General features: G+C 35.0%; 1 protein-coding gene across 2 annotated transcripts in view; it reads right to left on the minus strand.

Annotated features, from left to right (window-relative positions):
- EPHA3 (EPH receptor A3) overlaps window positions 1–23,744 on the minus strand; it is a 349,268-nt gene that overhangs the window by 158,057 nt on the left and 167,467 nt on the right. The window lies entirely within an intron of this gene.

A 23,744-nucleotide genomic window follows, 5' to 3' on the forward strand; every position in this document is an offset into this window, starting at 1 on the left:
TTGTTGATACATAAAATATTTGCCAACACATCAGCAGTCCAACTAAATTATCTAGGTCTTATATTCAAACATCTACCGAGACATAACTGTGATGCATACTGGGAGATTTATTTTATTTATTGACTTCCAGGAGTTCGTTACTAATTAATAGATGCTTTACTTAGCAGAACATATTCCTGCCTTTTGGAGAAGTGAGTAAGTAAGGTTTTGGAGATAGCAGTAAGGCTCAGGGTGTAAAAAACAGGGTAAAAAAAATTGTTTATATCAAGAAATGGAAGAATTAAAATAATTTAAGCTAAGCTTCATCTCCTCAAAGTGCTTTTTAGTGAAACTATTTACCATTAAGAATACATAGCTAAGAAACACTATATGAACACTAAGAGATTTTAGGAAAGCATTTCATAATGTTTCCAAAGCAGTCTGACATTATTCTGTTCATTTGGAAGGATAATTGTGATCATCTCTTCAATTTCTACTTTTTCTTTAAAGCTATTGTATTTTATATTTTTCCTATCCCTTAAAATTAGTACTCTCATGATCTAATATGCTTTTCTACTTACTTGTCTTTTACTTTTATGTATCTACTCTCTATATAAAGAACCCTGGTTTGAATTGCTCAACGGGTCGTACAGATACCAGCTCATTAAAAACTCTACTGTGCGACAGTCTGTGGACATTTTAGAAATTGTGCCACTTTTCACTTAGAACAGAGAGCTTAAAGCTTGTGAAGATCACCCTGCGGGTTTTCCGTCAGAGATCTGACTTACTGTAAGAATCTTGGTTGTAAAGTAATGAGTCCAGTTTCTTCTGAGCTTTAATTCACAAGATGTGTAACAGAGAGACAAAAACCACAGGATATGAGAGTGACAATATGGAATATTTGTGTGTGTGGCGGCATTTTATTGTGTAGAAAGAAGAAAGGAAGGATGGACCAAAATATCTCTCAAGGTCTTTAAGCCTGTATTCAGTTACTTCTTAAAAAAATGTAGAAATTTGACTTAAATTACTATTGACACAAGAAACACAGGTTTGGCAGTAAAATCAAAAATATTCCTAGTTGAAGGCTATCAAATAAATGAATTAAAATAACAATAACAGACTAAGCTGCCCATTTGGAAATGCTCTGAACATGAACAATAGGCTAATTAAGGTTCAGATAGACGTGGGGCTCTGTGCATGCATGCGTGTAGGTGGACGTGTGTATATGGCATGAGGTTGAAAGGGTATAGCAATAATCACCAAAAAACTGTGTGACTTTGAGAGTCTAAAACTGACAATTAGTACTTCTCTGTCATACGTCTTCCACCTGCACAGGATTCTCACCATTTCTCCCATGTTAGGTATTATCAATTATGATGTCTCATATTCATTAGCCTCTCTCCCAATGGTCATAGACGAGCTCAAGACACTGCTTTCCTAAATGAAACAAAGTAACATCTTCTCATAATCCCTTTCTCCATGCCAAAATGCTGATGTAACTTTTAATTTTTCATCTCCAAAACAATTATGGAAAGGGTATCCTTTCTACTTTCTTATGCTCATTAATTCAACTTTAACCAATTTAATGCGAACCATCGGGATGAAAGTCAAGACTAATCTTCCAATTGCTAAACTGAAAGGGGCTTTTTCTTCACATTCTTACAGTCTATTTGATCTGTTAAGTGATATTTGGTATTTTCCCCATGCCCTCGTTTAAGAAGCTTTCGCAGTGTTGGGACATCTTTTTTTTTTTTTTTTTTACTATCTTCTCGAAAATTTCTAACAATATTCTCGAATATTTTACTATCTTTTTACTATCTAACTTCTCTAATATTTCTAAGAATTTTCCTCTTTGCCTCCTAAGTGTAGGGATTAGGGAAGAGAGATCATTCATATGAAAAGGTAGTCTAAAAAAAGATTGAATATCTTCCTGAATCCATTGCCTTTGCCATCCAATCCATTTTACATGTGCATTCAATATTAACCTTCTTAATTATTATTATCAACACAGCATTACTGAGTTGCATTCAAATTGTTATTCCCAGATCCTTTTACACAAACCTCTTCATCACTCCACAAATCTCAATACCTCAGTCTCACTACCTGCAACCAACTATAGCCAAGGTGATGGTTCATAATGTTTGCTGAGTTGAATGTCATTTCTCAGCTTAAAATCTGTAGTTAGCAAAATTACTGGCAAAATCCATCCCCTTAATTCATCCATAAATAATTTGCTCCCTTTTGACTTCTTCCTCTTTATTTTCCACTACTTCAGTTAGGACCCTTAGTATAACCTCTATTTCAAACGTTCTCAGTTGCTCCCTGCACCATGGCTCCACATTTTGTCCATTGCAAGGCCCCTCCCTACTTTAAGTCATAGTCAGCTTCATTCATTAAGCTTCTGTTTACTTCTGAACTTTGATAATCCTAGCTCACACTGAAGCCCTTTCTCAAGCTTCTTTGGCTCTATCTATCTATCTATCTATCTATCTATCTATCTATCTATCTTAGCCATATAGATGATTATCCAGAGGAGGATTTAGTGTAGCTAGGTTATTTATTTATTTATTTTAGATTTTATTTATTTATTTATTTATTTATTTATTTATTTATTTAATGCGAAAGAGAGAGGAGAGAGAGAGAGGAGTAGAGGAAGAGGAACGAGCAGACTGCTGAGCACAAGCCCAGCACGGGACTCAATCCCATGACCCTGTGATCACGACCCTGAGATCATGACCTTAGTCGAAATCAAGAGTCGGTCACTGGTACTTAACCAACTGAGCCACCCAGGCACCCCTAGTGTAGCTAGGTTTAAACAGTCTTAGGTACAATATAAAGAAGATAATTTGAAACAATCTATGTATCAGGAAAATTGAAATTCATCAAGCTTCCTGACACCCAGTAAAATGTAGTCACTTATACCAATATCATATGTTAATGTAAAATTTAATGTCAAATTACTATTCCTTTAAATTTGAAGTTAAAAATATAGGCCTAATATTTTGAAATGTGAGAGGAACAAACAACTATTTAATATGAGGATCTTTCCATTTTGAGGCTTTTTTCTTCATTCCTAACCAAAGAAGTCCTGAAAGGTACTTCATCTAGCAGGGATTGTCAAATTCAAAAGGACCAATTTCACAGTTGGCAAGTATCACCTGACAAGTCGTGGAAGACACAGATTTGTACTCTCAGGTTTCAGCCTAGCCAAACCACAGCATAGTCAGGACCAAACAGATCCAAACCCACAGGGCTTTTCTGAGGATTACCCAAAATTTGCTATGAATGAACGGCTAGACTGAGCTTAGGTGAACTGACCTGGAAAGGCCAGGGAGTCTGATAATCTATCAGACCTGAGTTTTATAACATTAATTTTACTGCCATTATACAGCCCATATCTTTGTTTCCCAAAGGTCTAACCCAAAATTCAACTATAATTTGTCATTCAGAACTTTATATGGTCACTAAGTACTTTCTGGGATACTTTGTTACGATGGCTGAAATAGGAAAATTAAATTTTCTGAAAGCCAGTGCTAACATGAATTCTATCGTAACCACAAATATTCACAATGTCATCTAACAACCCCAACTTTTGCTTTCATGATAATTTCAGTAGAGTTAATTGTTGTGAGGTGACTTAAATTCTCTGCCTAGAGTTTAACAGGAAGGATAAGCCAAAATAATAGAGTAACTAAGAAAAATGGATTTGAATACTTCAGTTAGAATTTTGGCTTTACCATTTATAAACGCTATAACCTTAAACCGATCACTTAACCTCTTTGTGCCTCAGGTTTTCACCTGTATAACAGGGACCAAAACACTAACTCTTTCACACTATGATTATTGAGATTAATCACTATTAAATGTAGAATGCTTAGAACATTGCCTAAAGCAGAGTAAGCACAAAAAGAACACTGAGGATGATGATGATGATGACGATGATGACGACGACGATCACGATCATGATGGCGATGACGGTGAGGGTGACGGCAAGGACCAGGACATTCCACAGCTACATCTGCCAAGGTGTATCAACTGATTCTATCGATGATAATTGCACACAATTGTAGTCACTTATTTTTGTATCCACGTTTCCCCTTTTAGGAAATGCAGCTCTCCATTAAAATGACTTTTGTTCTACTTGATATTTGACTTGGTGTGTTATTGTTAATTGGCTAGAATAATAAAAGAAAAATAAAAGGAAGTTGCTTTCACAAAGATTTATTCTTTGCACTGTAAAACAGAGCGGACAAATCTGATACGATGCATATTGTGAGAAGGGGCGCAAAGCCAGGCAAGCAGTGATCTGAAGTGGGAGCAGCCCACGAGTTGATATGGTCAGCATGGAAAATGGTACAAACACGAGTGTCAGAAAAGACACATTACAGTTTTCCATCTAACAGTCAAGAACCCAAAATATATAGTAAAATCAGTGAATTTTAAAGGTTAACAAGATATTAAAGAATAAGTTTCAGAGGTGTGAAGTGACCCATTCATGTTACACAAGAAAGTAATAACACTGAGGAATTTTTATCTATAATTTTCTAAATATCAACCTAATATTCTATCCTCTATCTTACATAGCATGTTCAAAAAGGAACTTTCAGTAGTTCCTTACTATAAATGTATTTACAAATGTTCACAGAATAAAACTAAAGTTCCAACATGTCAATCTGTCCTCTGTCCTAACAGATGGTATAATTTGTCATGCAGAGTGATACTTTCCTTAGCCTTTACTTTTTCCTTTATTTTTTTAAAGATTTTATTTATTAATCTAAAAGAGAGAAAGAGAGCAGAAGCAGGGAGAGGGTCAGAGGGACAAGCAGGCTCCTTGCTGAGTGCAGAGCCCAATGCAGAGCTTGATCCCAGGACCCTGAGATCATGACCTGAGCCGAAGTCAGACACTTAACCAACTGAGCCACCCAGGCTCCCCTACTTTTTCCTTTAAACTGTAGCAATTTTCATGTGCTGTGCTAAACAGCTAATCATGTTGAAAAGTATAAAATCAGAGAGGGCTAAAACAGATATTCAGAATGGGAAGATGATTATAACAGTAATTTTAAAAAGGTAACAACACCTTAAAGAAAAAAAATAAAAAATAAAATAAAAAAAGGTTACAAAACAAGAGAAAGCTGTGAGGAAATGGGAAGTATTGCAAGTGTATATGGGATAATTCTTTAACTAAAAATGATTCCTAGTGCAAGAGAGAAGCATGCTCCATATAAAAATTGCTAAGTGAAGCAGTTTTAAATACAAATAACATTTTTAAAAAGTAATTCTTAAAACGAATTATCTTTTAATCACATGACCAGATAAGATAACATTGAAGTAAGATCCTCATTCACCTAATGACACTTCTGGAAACATTCCCATTTATAAATTCATCAAATATTAATTAGCAGTAATTATGGTCCATGAACTTTTCAACGTGCTTAAGATTCATCGGTAAACAAAACCGATAACCCTGCCCTCTTGGAGTTTCCATTGTAGTGTGCACTGAACAGTGGGGAAGGAGAGGGGAGAGAGGGAAAGGAAGTAGACAATAAATTAGGAATATAATAAATATATATATTATGTTTTCTGTTAGATACATTGGTAATTAAAATGCAAAAATAAAAAAATAAACTATGACATTAAGAAAGTAGTGTGTGAGGAGAATATTTTAAATAGAGCAGTCAGATTGTAATGGATTTGAGCAAACACTTACTTGGGGTAAAGGCATTTATCATGTAGATACCGAAAAAGACTGTTCCTTGGACTAATAAACAGCCAGAAAAAAGACCCTAGAATGAGGATATAGGTCAGGAACTTTAAGATGTCCATTGTACCCAGAGTGGTGGAACTGATGGGGAGAGTCATAAAAGATGAGCCACCAAAGCCAAATTATGTGTGGGATTCAAAGTCACTATAAGGAGTTTGACTTCTATCCTGAATAAAAAGGGGATCCATGGAGGATATGGGACAGAGGAGAAAATGAATTGGCTAACTTAGAAAACTATCATAGTGTCTGCGTGGAGAAGAGAGGGGGAAGGGTAAGAGGGGTTAACACTGAAGCTCAGTAATCCAGCTCATACTGGACTAGATAGAAAGTGAGGAGTTTGTTGCTAAAAGGCTAAGTCTGATAAGGTGCTGGTGATGAAAATTTTATCAAAAGCTGCAGCTTGTTCTAAAGATCCAAGGACCTTTAAATTTACAACTGAGTAGTAGCAAAGCAAGGACTAGGGATACTACCCCAACTAAAAGTTCTCTTAGTTATGGGTTTCAACAGATTGTCAATGTGGAAGAAAACAACCTAAAGATGTTCATTGGTTTGAAAGTCAACCAAGAAAAAAACAAAACAAAACCAGGTCTGGATCAGTTCTTATTTGGTCAAACACAAAAAGAGATAACAACTTTAAACTCCCTTTGGTGGGGCGCCTGGGTGGCTCAGTTGCTTGAGCACTTGCCTTTAAGGGCTTAGGTCATGATCCCAGGGTCCTGGGACTGAGCCCTGCATTGGGCTCTCTGCTCAGTGGGGAGTCTCCTCCCTCTGCCTCTGCCACTCTCTGTCTCTCAGTCTTTCATGAATATATAAATAAAATCTTTAAAAAAATTTTTTAAAAAACCTCCCTTTCATAACCTTGGACATAAAAGCACAATGATACACAAAAGGCTATCTGAACTATTTGTGAGTGGCGAAAGTTTTCTGTACTAAACTTTTTGTTTTTCTTCCTGGTGTAAGAAGTCCATTTTTTCATACCATAAACAATTATTGTTTTATTTTTAGCATCCTGAATATATTATAGAGACAAATAAAAACAACATGAGATGCTTATTCGTTTGAAATATTCCCAAATAATCCAAGTATCTCTCAAGCATCATTTCCAACGTGGACTAACTTGTCTCCTGCACATTTCTGTATAAGGAACTGATATGTAAAGACATTCCAATGTTATAAACTATCCCCTCCTTCTCTGTTTCCTACCCTCACTTGTTTTCTTCCTTTCGCCTTCTTTTCTTCCTTCCTTTCCCTTTCTTACTTTCTTCCTTCCCTTTTTCCAGATATTTAGATTTATATTTTAAGATCATCTTTTTGAACTAAAGAGAAAATGTTTTTTAAAAATGGTACTGGGAAGAAGCTTTTGAAGATAACAATGAACGGAAGACAGAAAAGAGCACTTGGAGCATTTACGAGTAGAAAAAGAGATAGGATGTATGGAGGGCAAACATCAATCAAAATCGTTTTAAAAGTCAAGAAATATAGTTTGAACAAAGGAAGGAGAAAAGAATAAGATCAAAGAATACTTGACACAATCCTGTCATGAATATGTTATTGGACCAAACGATATTGGCGTTTTTCAAATTCTAATGTCATTTAGAACACAAGCGATACAAGAGCAACAGCAATGAACTTAAGTTCAGGAGAGTATTAGCAAGTAGGGAACCACTATGATTCTAAATTCAGAGAGCATAAAGATATTTTGAAAATTTTTAGATATCTTAAAATATGTGAGGATGAGGATATTAGAAAAATAAGCAGCCATGATATACACATGAAATGAATACCATATGGTATTCTTCATTCACATACAATATCTTTCACCACTTTGCTCCTGACTGCAATCCTCTAATCACTCCCACCTACTCAGGTCCTTATTCTCAACTCATACTGAGTTAGCATAGAGTCAAACTCCTCAAATGGATATGAAATAAAAGGCTTTTGTACCTCCCACAAAGCAAGTTAAACGTTAGAATCCCTTTTGTTCCATTATATCAACTAGAATAGAGTATAAAGAGAGGCTGTTATATAGCAGATAAAACGATTATCAATAGGCGGCAAAGGAACTGTAAGTAGGAAAAATCGTGTTATATTACAATATGAATATGATTGACTTTAGAATATGGACTAAATAGATTGTTATTCTAATTACAGGTGACAAGACTTTCGGGATTTTATTGATTGGACAATAAGACGAAAAAGCTGGTGCTATGCCATCCCCTAACATGAAATTTAAAATAATTGTTTTATTTGTTTACTTAATTGTCCAGACAAGATTCTTTCATCAGTGTAAGTAATTACATTTTCTTTCTAAAGCGGTGAGGTAGTCAGAGTTTTCTTTTCTTTACTTACTTGAATACACCCAAAGTTAAAAAGATCAATATTCACAAAACAGACACACCACATTTTGTTTTAGTCCCCCGTATCCCTGATAATGTTTCCTAAGCTTCACACCCTTACTCTGACAGAGCTTACAAACACCAATATAATATCCTAGACTAACATTCCAGTGTCTGTTCTGTTGTGTTGAGCTTGTTAGAAAATAAAAAAGAATTAGAATATATCCCTGTTCATGGAAATTTGTGGAAAAGCTCATGATTTCAACGCTAAATAAGTATCCTTTGGTATTTTGTACTTAACTCTGAATTTACACAACTTATATTTACTATAATACATTAGGATTCAGAGAACTGAAATTACTCTTTGAATATAGTTGCTGAATCCATAACAAACACCCACAAGCATGGGGAGATGCAAATATTTAAATATGTAAATCAAGGTATCATGTGACTCAGTTTAATTAAGAGGAAACCCAATTTTATAACTGAAACTGACATTTATTAATCCCTTGTGTGTCGTAATATGCTAGTCTCTGTTCAAAGTAAGCTTAGTAAAATCTCTTTTTAAGACCAAATATATATTTTATTACTAAAAGTGACATTATCAACTGTTTCTATCAAAAATATCCACAAAATGTCATTCCAAATAATTGTGGCAGCTTGAAAGTGGACAATTGAGAAGGTTGCATATTTATCCCACAATGCAGCTGAAACTCAAAACATTTTTGAGAACTCTCTTTTGACGTTGCCACAAGAGACATTTTATGAGCCACAAGAGAAAATTTTCCTCAGTGCTTTAAATCCATGACTCATTTTCTTCTATTCCCTTCTTTTCATCCCTAAATGGCCTTTCTTATTTGGTAATTCATTTTAGCCACCAGGTTTGACTCTGGATAATTCTTAACAACTATGAAAATTCAGCTTAGGGAAGTTCAATTCACCTTAGAGGGGAAAAATCAAAATGGGTTGCTATTGCATTTATATAAAGAATGGGTCATAGGTTCTGAAGGTATGATTTGGTACCTTCATAGAAACACCAGACACATGACTTAATAAACAGGTCTCACAAACAATGTAACTTAAAAGTGAAGGAGAAGCAAGAGATACTCAGAAGTCTCTGGAGAATAGGTATGACAATACGGTAAGAAGATAGAGGCTGTACATTTTGAGAGGTTTTACTTTTAAGAAATTGGCTTCACCACACAGGATTTCCTTTATTAAAATAAATGGCAGACACTATATTGACTCAGTATATCTTAGTACAGAACAGTGTGACATTGTGGTTAAAAACTTGAACTCTGAAGTCAGACAGAACGTTGAAATCTGGCTCCAAAGCTTATTACCTGAGTGACACTGGGCAAATTTCAGACAATGGAGATAATTGTTGAAAGTATTAAATGAGATCATCTAAATAAAGCTGTTTAGCATGGTGTCTGGAAACATGTATGTATTAAGTAATTCAGTCCTACCATTTTCTCTCTGCTTCTTAGCTTGTGCCTGTGTGTGCAGTTTTGTTAGTATGTCAAACTTTACATAGATTGATGATGCTAAATGGGTTTCAAGGGTAGTTTATATTGATGTTAACTTTACTGCTTTTATTACAGAAAAAGAAATCAGTTGGAGTAAATACTACCTTCCTGATAGAAAAAAAAAAAATATATATATATATATATATATATATACATATATATATATATATATATATATATATATATATATATATATATTCCAACAGGGAAAAACAAGACATTTTGGTCTTGAGACTTTAATGGTTCCTTGTCAATTAGAAGATTTACTGAGTCACTACATAATAAACAAAATGAAGTAATCACAATTACCCAAGACATAAATCTATTGTGGTTCAAGTCCTGGTAAACACTAGCACTAATGTTTTAAATTCTTTCTTTGTTTGGCTTAGGGGTAAACATAATGTGACAACAAAAATAAAATAATCTTATGTCCAAAAGAAAAACTGATATAGGAACATGCATTTATACTGTAATACTATCTCAGATTGTAGGTAGGTAAAACCATGAGAGTAACTGCTACTTATTGCCTTCAAAATTGTTATTTAAAGCTCGATAGTGTACAAATCAATTATATTTTCCTGTTTGATATATAGTGTTAGACAAACTCCTGTCCAACGTGTTTTCTTTAAGACTCTGCCTATATCATTTTAATGGTAATTATCTATAGGAAACTGGGCTCTGGAGCTGGATATATTGAGATTCAAATCCTGACCCCACCACTTCTTGCTGTCACCTTAAGCAAAAGACTCAGATCAATATCCTCATTTGTAAATTGCAGATGATCATAAAAGCTTCTAATAGCTGTGATGATTGAATGAGATAGTCCACGTACAGACTTTTGCAAAGTGTTTGCACATATTGCACATTTAATAAGTATTTCTATTTATTATTATTTTATTATGTTACCACTACTTTTCTTTGGTTCATTTTAGTTTTAGATTTCTAGACTAAGCTCTCCTGGTGTTCCATTTTCTGTTGATAGTTTCATTATGCTCTTTTATCTAAATGTCGGTCATCTTAGAAATTTCCTCTTTTCTCTTTCCCGCATACTATCATCAATCACTGACTACTGCCAATTTATACCATGTAATCCCTCTTTTGTCTTTTCTTTTCATCCACATAACCAACGTATTAATTCAGTTTAGTTAAGTATAATAATTTTCTTACTATTCTCCCTAGTACTTGTTTCCCTGTCACTTCATCCTGATTATTCTTGCTCAAAATGGGTTTCAGCATCCTACTACAAACTTGTTCCACAATTTTAATGGTTTACTGCTGCCTTTTGTAAAATGATAAACTTGAAGTTTCTAAAATCTAGAATTTACATACTTTTTCAACATATTACCATCTTTTATTGCCCTCTTACTTAAAATCATCTCTTCTTTGATCATTTTGCACAGCATATTTCTAAAATGTAGTATTTATCTTCATGGAAAGACTTTCTCCAAATGAATATACTAGCCTCAGACAATTTACCAACACTATATTTTGTCTATATAAGGGTCTCTAAATGTATAATCCTCAGTAAATTCTTATAAGGTTGAACTCTTGTGTTTACAAACCAGTTAGTGGTTAAGTATATGTTGCTTTTATCTGTTCTGTAATATTTAATTGACTAGTGTCCCATACTTTTTGCTCATTTTAAGAATCTGTAGCACACTGGGATGCCTGAGTGGCTCAGTTGGTTAAGCATCTGCTTTCAGCTCAGGTCGTGATCCCAGAGTCCTGGGATCGAGTCCTGCATCAGGCTCCTTGCTCAGCAGAGAGTCTGCTTCTCCCTCGGCCTGCTGCTCCCCTCTGTTCTCTCTCTCGCTCTCTCCCCCGCCTTCTCTCTCTTGCTCTGAACAACAGCAAAAAACCTTCAAAAAAATAAAATAACACAGAGAGCTGATAGTTAAAAAAAACAATCTGCAGCACGTATTACTTTATAGGATTGTATGCCTTTCTCAGCACCTCTGATATGTAGTCTTAAAACACTCACAAACAAATATTTTAAGAGAATTAATACATAACAAAACGCAATCCTTGATTCCTGACCAAGACAGAATAACAGGGACTAGATTTACCGTATTATAAGGAAAGACAAAAACAAGAGACAAACAAAAATATATAATAGAGCCATTTTTATGTCACTGAATATCAGGCAACAAAAACAGTGATCCTTAAGAAAAGGGAAATGGCTAAGATGAGTACTGCAACATAACAGCTTCCTGAGTTTAGATTCCCCAGGTGGCAACACAAGGAGAAGGAACCAGGGCAGAGCTCAGAAAACTTCCTGATTTCAGGAGGTGAAGCTGAAATTCCAGGGAAACCAAACTGACAAGAGTTCTCAGGAAAGAATACCAGAGAGGAGAGAACTGCATAGAGAGAGAAAAAGGTCATCTGTGAAAGATGCCTTCCTTCAGGTTTCAGCAGAGTCCTGATCAGCCCATGAGTGAGAAAACCTCTTAAATCCAGGGAAAGAACTACCCAAAAGTATTGGAGGCAACATGTTTGGTGTTCACACAAAGCTGGGAAAAATGCTTGTTCCCACCACCCAAACTGGAAAACATCAAGATTCATGGAGTATTAGGTAGAGTACATGGAAGTGTCTTATTTCAATAGCGAGGAATATCCAACCCTTGGTTTAACAGTGCTGTGATTCCACAGAAAAGATCTTAAAAGCAAAATTCACAAGGATCAAACTGCTTCCCCATGATGTACCTGTGCCCCGTAAAAAAAAGCTCAAGAATATTTATAGGAATACAGAAATACCCAGCATTCAAGAAGGTGAAAGTCACAATGATTAGTGTTCAAAAAAAAAAATTACAAGGCATGTAAAAAACACAACTCATAATGAAGAGGAAAATCAGTCAATCAGTCAATCAGAATCAACCCATAACTGTCACAGAACTTAAAATTAGTAGGCATGGACATTAGAAGTGTTATTAAAACTATATTCCATACATTCAAAAAGTTAAATACATAATGGGAGATATAAAAAGGATCCAAATAAACTTCTAAAGATAAAAATTACAACATTTGATGGGGTGCCTGGATGGCTCAATCTGTAGAGCACGTGACTCCCAATCTCAGGGTTGTGAGTTTGAACCCCATGTTGGGTGTAGAGATTACTTAAAAAAATTACAACATCTAATATAAAAAATACACTGAATTGGATTGGTGCAGATCAGATGCTTCAATGAAAAAGATTCATGAGCTTGAAGGCATAGCAATAGAAACTACCCAAAATAAAGAATACAAAGCAAAACAAAAAGTGAAGAGCTTTACTGAATCCCAGAACTACTTCAATTTGCCTAATGTATGTGTTACTGGAGTTCTCAATGGGGGGGTGGGAATATCGAAAAAAATAAAAACTGAAATTTTTCCACATTTGATGAAAACTAAAACCCACAGATCTAAGATCAATAAATCCCACTCACAAAAAAAAGAAAAGTCTACCAAGGTACATCATAATTGGTTCCAAATCAGTAATGGAGCCAAACTGAAAAGCAACCATAGAAAAGTGACACCTCACATAAAAAGAAATAAATATCACAACAGATTTCTCATCTTGGAACAGTGAGAATGGAACACATCTTTAAAGTTCTAAAAGAAAAATGTGTCAACTTAGAAGTTGATTCCACTGAAAGTATCTTTCAAAAAAGAAGGTAGATAAATTTCTCAGACAACCAGAATTGAGGGATTTATCACCAGTGGACTTAAATTATAAGAAATGTTGATGGAAGTCTTTAGGAAGTAAGAAATGATACTAGGTTGTAGCTTCACATAAAGAACTACAAACAACAGCATTAGTAACTACACTGTTGGTTATATAAGAGTTGTAAATATTTTAATCTTTTGAAAATATAATTGGATTTTTAAACTAAAATATTAACAATATAATTAGATTTACAGCACACGTGTAAAGGTAAAGATGTTTGAAAGCAACAACTTAAAAGTCTAGGAGGGAAGAAATGGAAGTATACTAGTACAAGATTATCAAACTATATATGAAATGGCATATCATTTAAAGATGGACTATGATGGGGGCACCTGGGTGGCTCAGTCGGTTGAGTATCCAACTCTTGATTTTGGCTCAGGTCCTGAGATCAAGATATGTGTCAGGCTCTGTGCTCAGCAGGGAATCTGCTTGAGACTCTCTCTCCCTCTGCCTCTCCCTCCCTCCCTCCCTCAAATAAATAAATAAATCTTTAAAAAAATAAAAATAAATAAAGGTGGACTGTGATAAGCTAAAAATATATATAATAAACCCTAAAAATACTATAATAACAAAACAAAGAGTTAGAATTTGATTAACTAAAAAAAGAAAAAATAGAATCTTAAAAATATACTTGATTAATCCAAAAGAAGAAGGAAGGAACAGAGAGAGGAACATAAAACAAATAGCAAGGTAACGACTTAAACCTAACTATCAATAATCATATTAGGTGAGAATAGTCTAAACAACCCAATTAAAAGGCAGAGATTGTCAACTTAGATTTACTTATTTATTTTAATTTATTTTTTAAAATATTTATTTATTTATTTGAGAGAGAGCCAGAGCAGGATGGGGGGAGGGGAGGGGCAGAGGGAGAGGGAGACAAGCAGACTCCCCACTGAGCACAGAGCCTGACTCAGGACTTGATCCGTACCCTGAGGTCATGACCTGAGCTGAAATCAAGAGTCAGCTACTTAACCAAATGAGCCACCCAGGTGCCCCTCAAGTTAGATTTAAAACCCCAAAGATACAGACGTAGTAAAGAGAAGGGCCATATGCACCCCAATGTTCATAGCAGCAATGTCCACAATAGCTAAATCGTGGAAAGAGCCAAAATGCCCTTCAACAGATGACTGGATTAAGAAGTTGTGGTCCATATATACAATGGAATATTACTCAGCTATCAGAAAGAATGAGTTCTCAACATTTGCTACAACATGGACGGCACTGGAGGAGATAATGCTAAGTGAAATAAGTCAAGCAGAGAAAGACAACTATCATATGATTTCTCTCATCTATGGAACATAAAAACTAGGAAGATTGGTAGGAGAAGAAAGGGATAAAGAAAGGGGGGGTAATCAGAAGGGGGAATGAAACATTAGAGACTATGGACTATGAGAAACAAACTGAGGGCCTCAGTGGGGAGGGGGGTGGGGGAATGGGATAGACCGGTGATGGGTAGTAAGGAGGGCACGTATTGCATGGTGCACTGGGTGTTATACACAACTAATGAATCATCGAGCCTTACATCGGAAACCAGGGATGTACTGTATGGTGACTAACATAATATAATAAAAAATCATTAATAAATAAATAAATAAATAAATAAATAAATAAATAAAAGCAATGCTAAACCATATGCTGTTTAAAAGAAACATATTTTAAATATAGACACACATGCGTTAAAAGTAAAAGGATGGAAAAGATATAACATTCTAAAACTAGAAAAAAGGAAGCTGAATGATTTATATTAAATCAGACAAATGAGATTTCAGAATAGAAAATATGACAGGATAGGGGCCCCTGGGCAGTGCAGTCAGTTGAACGTCTGATTCTTGGTTTCGGCTCAGATCATGATCTCAGGGTTGTGAGATCAGGCCCTGCATCACACTCAGTGTGGAGTCTACTTGAGATTCTCGCTCCCTCTCTGTCTGCCCTCCCACTCATACTCTCTCTCTCTCAAATAAATAAGCAAACCCTAAAAAAATATATATTGACAGAATAAAATTCATCTCAAAGGGATAAAGGTGTGAATTAGTCAAGATAACATAACAATCATACATGCTTATGCACTTGAAGACCAAGTTCCATGAAGAAAATAAAGGAGAGAACTACAAGGAAAAACAGGCAAATACAAATTAATAGGTGGAGATTTCAATACCTTTCTCAATAACTGATAGAGCAAGTTTGGAGAAAATCAGTAAAGATAGAAAAGACTTGGCCAACATAGTCAACTAACTTGAACTAAATGACATTAATAGAACACTTCACTCAGTAAGAGCATAATACGTACTTTCCTTATGGTCACACAAAACATTATAAAGGTAGATTATGTTTTGGGCCATAAAACAAGTCTGAGTAAATTTTAAATAATTCAAGTGACACGAATTCTGTTTTGAGACCAAACTGAATTAAATTTGTATTCAGTAACTATAGAAAGACTTCTGAACAAAATTCCCAAATACTGGAAATAAAATAATACACTGCAATAAAATAATACACTGAAATAAAACACAGTTCAAAGAGGACAAAAAAATGTAAATTAAAAAGCATTTTAAACTGAATGAAAATGAAAATACCACATATTAGATCCGGACAGTGCCAATAAAGCAGTACTTAGAGGTAATGTATAACACTAAGTATCTATATTAAAAAAGAAAAGTCTCAAAATCAATGGCCTCAGCTTGCACCATGAAAACAAAACAAACACGAAGAAGAAGGAGAAGGAAAAGGAGGAGAAGAAAAAGAAGGGGGAGAAGGAAGAGGGGGAGGAGGAGGAGAGGAAGAAGAAAAAGAGGGGTAGTAGATTAAAAATAAGCTGAAGAAAGAAAATATTTAAGACACAACATAAATTGATGAAATAGAATACAAAAAATGTAGAGTATCAGTGGAATCAAAAGATATGTCTTTGAGAAGATCAGTAAAATTAAAAACTTCTAACCATGATGGTGAGGGAACAAAGGAAAAAATCACCAACTACATATATCAGGAATAAGAGAAACGGCATTACTACAGATAATATAGTATAGGAGTAGTAAGGATAAGTGCATATTGTGAAAAATTTTATTCCAATACAACTGACAACTTAAATGAAATGAAAAAATTCCCTGAGAGTTAAAGTGCATTCAAAAAGAAGAAATAACCTAAATGGTCATATAGCTATGAAATACTTTAAATTTGAAAGGACAAAGTTGGAGAACTAACACTAATGATTTCAAGACTTAATTCAAGATCTTGTATTGTTGGTGTTAAAACAGACAAATAGGTCAATAGAGCAGAAAAGAGTCCAGGAATAGGTTCACACATAACTGACAGATGATTCTTTAGAAAGATACAAAGGAACTTAGTGGAGAAAGTACAGTTCTTTCAACAAATGGTGCTGAAGCAATTCAACAGCCATTTGCAAAAGATGAATTTTGATCCAAAATTTTTATCGCATTCAAAAATCAATTAATATGAATCTTAGTCTTACTAAAAAAAAAAAAAAGCAAAAACAAAACCATAAAACTTATAGAAGAAAACATAGGAGAAAATCATTGTGACCTGTGTCAGGAAACTAGTTGGCAATCTATAGCCACAGGTCAAATTCAACCCCCCACATATGTTTCTACAATGTGTGAGCTAGGATTATTTTTTTTACATATTTCAACGATTGAGAAAATGTTTAAAAGAACACTATTTCATAACACATAAAATATGTGAAATTCAAATTTCAATAAATAATCACTGGAACATAACCACATTCATTCATTTATACTTTTTTTGTGTGTCAGCTTTCACACTACAAGCAAAAAAATGGTTAGTGAGATAGAGGCTAATATGGATAAAAAGCCTAAATTGTTTATGTCTGGCCCTTTAAGAAAAAAAACCCTGCTAACTCTGACAATAGGGAAAGATTTTTTAGATATGACAGCAAAAGCACAGTCGATAAAATAATAAATTGACAAATTCAAAATTCAGCTTTAAAATTCAAAAGACACTATAAGGAGAATGAAAAGCATTAAACCATGCACTGGGAGAAAATATTTGTAAATCAAATATCTGATGAAAGAATTGTGTTGAGCGTATAAAAAACTCTCAAACTCCATGGTTTAACCCCCCAGGCTCCCCTCCACCCCCAAAAACGGACAAAAAATTTAAACCTACATTTTGCAAAAGAAGATACATAGATTGGAAATAAGCACATGAAAAGATGCTCAACATCATTACCTTTGTGGAAATGCAAATCAAAAGTACAATAAAACACCAAATATGCACCTATAAGAATGGCAGAAATTTTTCAAAAAATACTGACCATACCAAGGGTTGATAAGGGTGTGAACCGCAATTCTCATGTAGCAGTAGGAGAAATATGGTAAGTTTTAGGCACTTTGGAAAACATTTTGGCACCTTCTTAAAATCTTCAATGCCACATGATGCAGCCAGCCCACTTTTTGGTATTCATCCAAAAGAAACAAAACATGTGCTTGAAAAGTCTTATGCACAAATGCATACTCGATTCAAAGATTTTTGAAATTTGGAATAAATTTCAGCAACCATCTTGTGTGTGTGTGTGTGTGTGTGTGTGTGTGTGTGTGTAAGGGGAGGGAGCAAGATTTAAAAAATTAAATTAAGTATAGAGACTTTGTAGAGATTTAGTATGAACTGTGGGGTCCTCAATTGATAGGCTATGCTTTCTGCAGATCAAATAGAGTTAAACTTTTTATCCTGTATGTATTAATAAATTTGAAAAATGCAATAGTATGTTCATAAATAGCCTCTAAAAGCAGGGCATTTGAGGCAATGAAGTAAGATGTGCTTTCTTTTCTTTGTTGTTTTAGTTAGTTTTTTTAAGTTTTAGTTAGTTAACATCCAGGGCAGTATTGATTTCTGGAGTAGAATTCAGTGATTTAACACATATGTAAAACACCCAGTGCTCATCACAATACCCTCTTTAATACCCATGATCCATCTAGCCGGTCCCTGACACACCTCCCTCCATCTAGCTTCAGTTGGGTCTCTATCATTAAGAGTCTCTTGTGGCTTGTTTCCTTCTCTCTCTCTTTTTTTCTTTTCCGCCTTCTCCTATGTTCATATGTTTTCTTTCTTAAATTCCAGATATGAGTGAGATCACATGGCATTTGTGTTTCTCTGACTGACTTCTTTCACTTAGCATAATACACACTAGCTCCATCTACATCATTGCAAATGGCAAGATTTCATTTTTTTGATTGCTGGGATATATGTATATAGAGAGTGTTATATGTGTTATACATCACATGTGTGTATATACACACACACAACTTCTTTATCCATTGGCATTTGGGCTCTCTCCATAGTTTGGCTATTGTTAATAATGCTGCAATAAACATTGGGGTGCATGTACCCCTTCAAATCTATATTTTTGTATCTTTTGGGTAAATACCTAGTAGTGCAATTGCTGGATCATGGGGTAGTTCTTTTTTTAACTATCTGAGGAACCTCCAAACTGTTCTCCGGAGTGGTTGCACCAGTTTGCCTTCCCACCAACAGTGCAAGTGTGGTTCCCCTTTCTCCATATCCACATCAACACCTGTTATTTCTTGTGTTATTAATTTTAGCCATTCTTTTTTTTCTTTTTAAAGATTTTATTTATGTATTTGACAGAGAGAGACAGCCAACGAGAGAGGGAACACAGGCAGGGGGAGTGGGAGAGGAAGAAGCAGGCTCCCAGCGGAGAAGCCTGATGTGGGGCTTGATCCCAGAACGCCAGGATCGCGCCCTGAGCCGAAGGCAGACGCTTAAGGACTGCGCCACCCAGGCGCCCCTACTGTCTCACATTTAGGTCTTTCATCCATTTTGAGGTTATTTTTGTGTATGGTGTGAGAAAGTGGTCCAGTTTCATTTTTCTGTTGCTGTCCAGTTTTCCCAACACCATTTATTGAAGAGACTCTCTTTTTTCCATTGGATATTCTTTCCTGCTTTGTTGAAGATTAGTTGACCATACAGCTGTGGGTCCATTTCTGGGTTTTCTATTTTGTTCCATTGATCCATGTGTCTGTTTTTGTGCCAGTACCATACTGTCTTGATGACTATTCCTTTATAATATAGCTTGAAATCCAGAATTGTGATGCTTCCAGTTTTGTTTTTCTTTTTCAGAATTGCTTTGGCTATTCTGGGTCTTTAATGGTTCCATACAAATTTTCAGGATTATTTGTTCTAGCTCTGTGAAAAACGTTGGTGGTATTTTGATAAGGATCACATCAAATATGTAGATTGCTTTGGATAGTATAGACATTTTAACAATGAGCATGGAATGCTTTTCTATTTCTTTGTGTCCTCTTCAATTTCTTTCATAAATGATCTATAGTGTTCAGAGTACAGATCTTTTATTTTTTTAGTTAGGTTTATTCTTAGGTATCTTATTGTTTTTTGGTGCAAGGTATATGTTTTCTAAGTTCTACATAAATGCGAAAGTAAATTACTTCTTAAAAGTGCCTTCCTTCACCTCCTCTACTTTCCTAATAAAATAATTCGTTATTTAATTATTAAAGGGATTTCTGGAAATAATTATGGTATCTTTTTAGCAAAAATTTTGGAACTATAGATGTAATTAGGCTTACTAGTCCATTAAGTCCAAAATCTTACTGGCACAAGAACATGAGAGTCTGTCAACTCAATATTAATTTGATTGCCGGATAGTTTACATTCATTCATCTCTGTTCCCCAGGCATTAGTGGTACCATGCATTTAGATGAATCCTACTTTAAAAAGTAGACTGAGGATCATACACTATCACAAATTCATTGAAGAAGCAAATATTTTAATTTATCCTGGCCTGCCAGCACACGTCCCATAAACCAGGCCAAACTTTTAGCCTCACAGGGTGGAAAGTTCTGATCTTTTAAGTGACAGAGTCATTAAATGGAGCAAATGATCCTTACACGTAATCTCATGCAACATCACACTTGAAGGTCCTCAGCGATTTAGTAATAATTCTTCAGTCTTAAGTACCTACAATTGACCGTAAGTTATCTTGTATCTGTCTTCTTTTTCTGATTTTATTACTCAAGAATCTTGTAAATAACTTTCATCTCTTCTCATCTTTTTATTATAATGGAAGACTGGTCTAAATCAAGTGTTAATTTATAAAGCTGATGCAAATGTGCACTCTCTCTCAATCTCTCTCTCAGATATAAATTTTAGAAAATATTTCTGAATAAAAAACAACTTTTTTTTGTGGCTTCTTTTCCTCTGTAATACAAACTATGAATGAAACTATGTGCAGTTGAATTGTGCACCATCTGTAATTCTTTCTTTTTTTTTTTTTTAAGATTTTATTTATTTATTTATTTGACAGAGAGAGACAGCCAGCGAGAGAGGGAACAGAAGCAGGGGGAGTGGGAGAGGAAGAAGCAGGCTCCCAGCAGAGAAACCTGATGTGGGGCTCGATCCTGTAATGCCGGGATCATGCCCTGAGCCGAAGGCAGACGCTTAAAGACTGAGCCACCCAGGCGCCCCCATCTGTAATTACTTCTTAGATATACAATCTTACTTTAAAATTGTGTGATCAAAGTACATGAGGAGGGGAAGGCAGTGTAGGCCAGCCGTCACTTTACATAAGTGATAACACTTAGGATGGGAGAGGTTCAGTGACTTACTCATGGCCACGGCATGAGGAAATGGTTAAGCTGGACTTGGATCCATCTTCATTCATTAATTAATCAGACAGTTCTAGTGATGAGCCGTACATTAGGCTAACTGCAAATCCTGCACAGAGAAAAAGGCACAAAGCCAGCCGTCGAGTGAGGAGAGTCTGGTAGGGAAGAAACCAAGCCACACATCCTTCAACGCAGTGGATTCTTGGTATCTATAGTTCTTTCCTCAAATCTGTCATTAAAGATACATTACAAACAAAACACTTAAAACATTACAACAACAATATGGGTTTGTGAGTTTAATTTATTTCAGTTACAAAATACACCAAATAACTCTAAAGCAGTAAAAAGAAGTTGCCTGCAAATCCTTTTATTGAGGAATGACTAATACTAGCTTTTATTTGACCTATACATCTAGCAGTAACAGTAAAAACAAATTCTTTATGCAATGCTAAAGCTTAAAATGGATAAGTAGATGTGATTTTTATTTACAGATATGCCTTCAATCTCTTTTGCAATAAGGTACAGGTTTATTGTTGACCAAACAAATGGTTACATTTTGCTTTCAAGTGTACCAAAAAAGAAAAAGACAAAGAAGAATTAGTAAGAAATTTTAATGAACACTTGTCACAGTTCCTTTTTCATAACTTACCATTATTATTTTTAGGTGTATTTGAAGGAGTTGTATCCACTCTTTCTAAACCATGAATGATGCATGTGTGGAAACATATTTTCCTCTATATATTACTCTGGGCACACTTTCAACACTATTTTCATTTGTTGATCCAGTAGAGAGAAGGAGTAAAGAATATATAAGAGCAAGTTTGGCAGAATCATCAGAAGATTGTTGGAAATAATGATACTATTCATTAAAATAATATTCATACCTTTACAAAGTCTATAGAAGAAGATACAAGTTTTGCTTATAACACTTGTATGATAAAACTTCAGAGAGAAGTGCCTAGTTAGAATAATATGATCGACAGAAACGCACGTTTAAGATAGTGATAGAGTTGTCTAACAAGGAGCTAATAGTAGCCTCACAGTTTGTATTTTTTTACTTTATATTTGATAAAACACAGGAGAGACCTCAGAGACCTTAAACTGGAGGCCAAGCAACACAATCTGTTACATCAGGTGGTTTTGGGCTGAGCTTTCTTTGATGCTTATAACCCAGAAAGTTCAAGTTTACCTACAAGGGCTTCACTCACCAGAAAGACCACCCGCTATAATGCAGTGTAAAAGGATTCACTTCTATTAACCAAACTTGAGTGGAAAGAAAGGAAGAATGGCAGAGTGGCAATGAGTAGGAATCACAGCTTTTTTGTCTTCTTTACACATTTCTTTTCCTCTATGTGTGTCTAAGTCTCAACTCTCTGTATCATCCCCTTGTGTGAGTACATGTGCAAAATTTCCCATTGGTAACCTTACATCACTAAGAAGAATTCAGAAAATTAGATAAAATTATAATTTCTAATATAAGACTCCATAAATAGAACATTATATCTATATATACTACATATCTATATCTATATTCTGCAGATACTATGTATCTATGTATACTACATATTTATATGCCATATATATCTCAGAGAAATTCAACAAATTAAAAATTGGTTCAAGGCTCTCAAATAAACTTGCCTGGCACAGTCTGTCTGCTCCAGGATCCCATTATAAAGGATGGATTACTTTAATATATAACATATAATTTCTTTCCTTTTTCATAGAACACCCTCAGGAGTAAATTCTGAAATCATTAATTTTTAGTACGGACTTTAATACCAAATTTAGCCATCTATAAGGGAACTTGATTAGCATTCCTGGCTATCAGTGGGAATAAAGAATAAAAGGCAGAACCAAGCATCCACCTCCCTCTACCAACCCGCATCCTCACACTAGAGAAATTCAGATACAGAAAAATTAAGGTCTATACACCTCAGCGATCCCTGATGATCGGTGGATACCACACACTAGCTCTGTGAGAAGGAGCACGTCAACTCATCTTTCTGTTTCAGTTCCCTAGCTTGTAAAACAGATGTAATAATAGTTGTTATTTCATAAGGTTGTTCTGATGAGTACAGAGATTAATATATGCAAAAACTTGTCCTTCACATAGTAGGTACTATATTAATATTATCTGTTGCTATAACAATTATATCATGATTAACATGTCCATTAGTAAAACTTTGCCATCAATATAGGGTAAACGTATCTTCAGAATGCTTTATTAAGAACATTCAACAGAAATGTTTCCATCAATCTTAGATTGAATAAAAATGCCTTACATTTTGAAGTTTAACCTTAAACTTTAATTATCTTGAACATCTTCTTTTTTTTAAGATTTTATTTATTTATTTGACAGAGAGAGAGATAGTGAGAGAGGGAACACAAGCAGGGGGAGTGGGAGAGGAAGAAGCAGGGTCCCATCAGAGCAGGGAGCCCAATGTGGGGCTAAATCCCAGAACCCTAGGATCACGTCCTGAGCCGAAGGCAGACACTTAATGACTGAGCCACCCAGGCACCCCATATCTTGAACATTTTCTAAACCATAATGTCTCATCTTTCTCTAACACTGAAGAAAGGCAATATCATTTATGGAACAATTATGATGCTTTTGAGTTTAATATACCTGATAATGTTCAAGGTTTACATAAACAGTATTTATTATCAAACTAATTATAGGGACCTTCGGTTGGGTTTTTCACCTGAGAACAATGCTAGGTTATAGTCACCATTTGCCATTAGCATAGAAGGACTGACTCAAGTCTGTGTCCACATTGGTTCTAAAACAATCCACAATAATGGGACACTGAAGTCTATAAC

Source organism: Ursus americanus, chromosome 4, assembly GCF_024610735.1.
Source record: "Ursus americanus isolate L20-20 chromosome 4, mUrsAme1.1.p, whole genome shotgun sequence".
In the NCBI taxonomy this organism is placed as follows: domain Eukaryota; kingdom Metazoa; phylum Chordata; class Mammalia; order Carnivora; family Ursidae; genus Ursus; species Ursus americanus.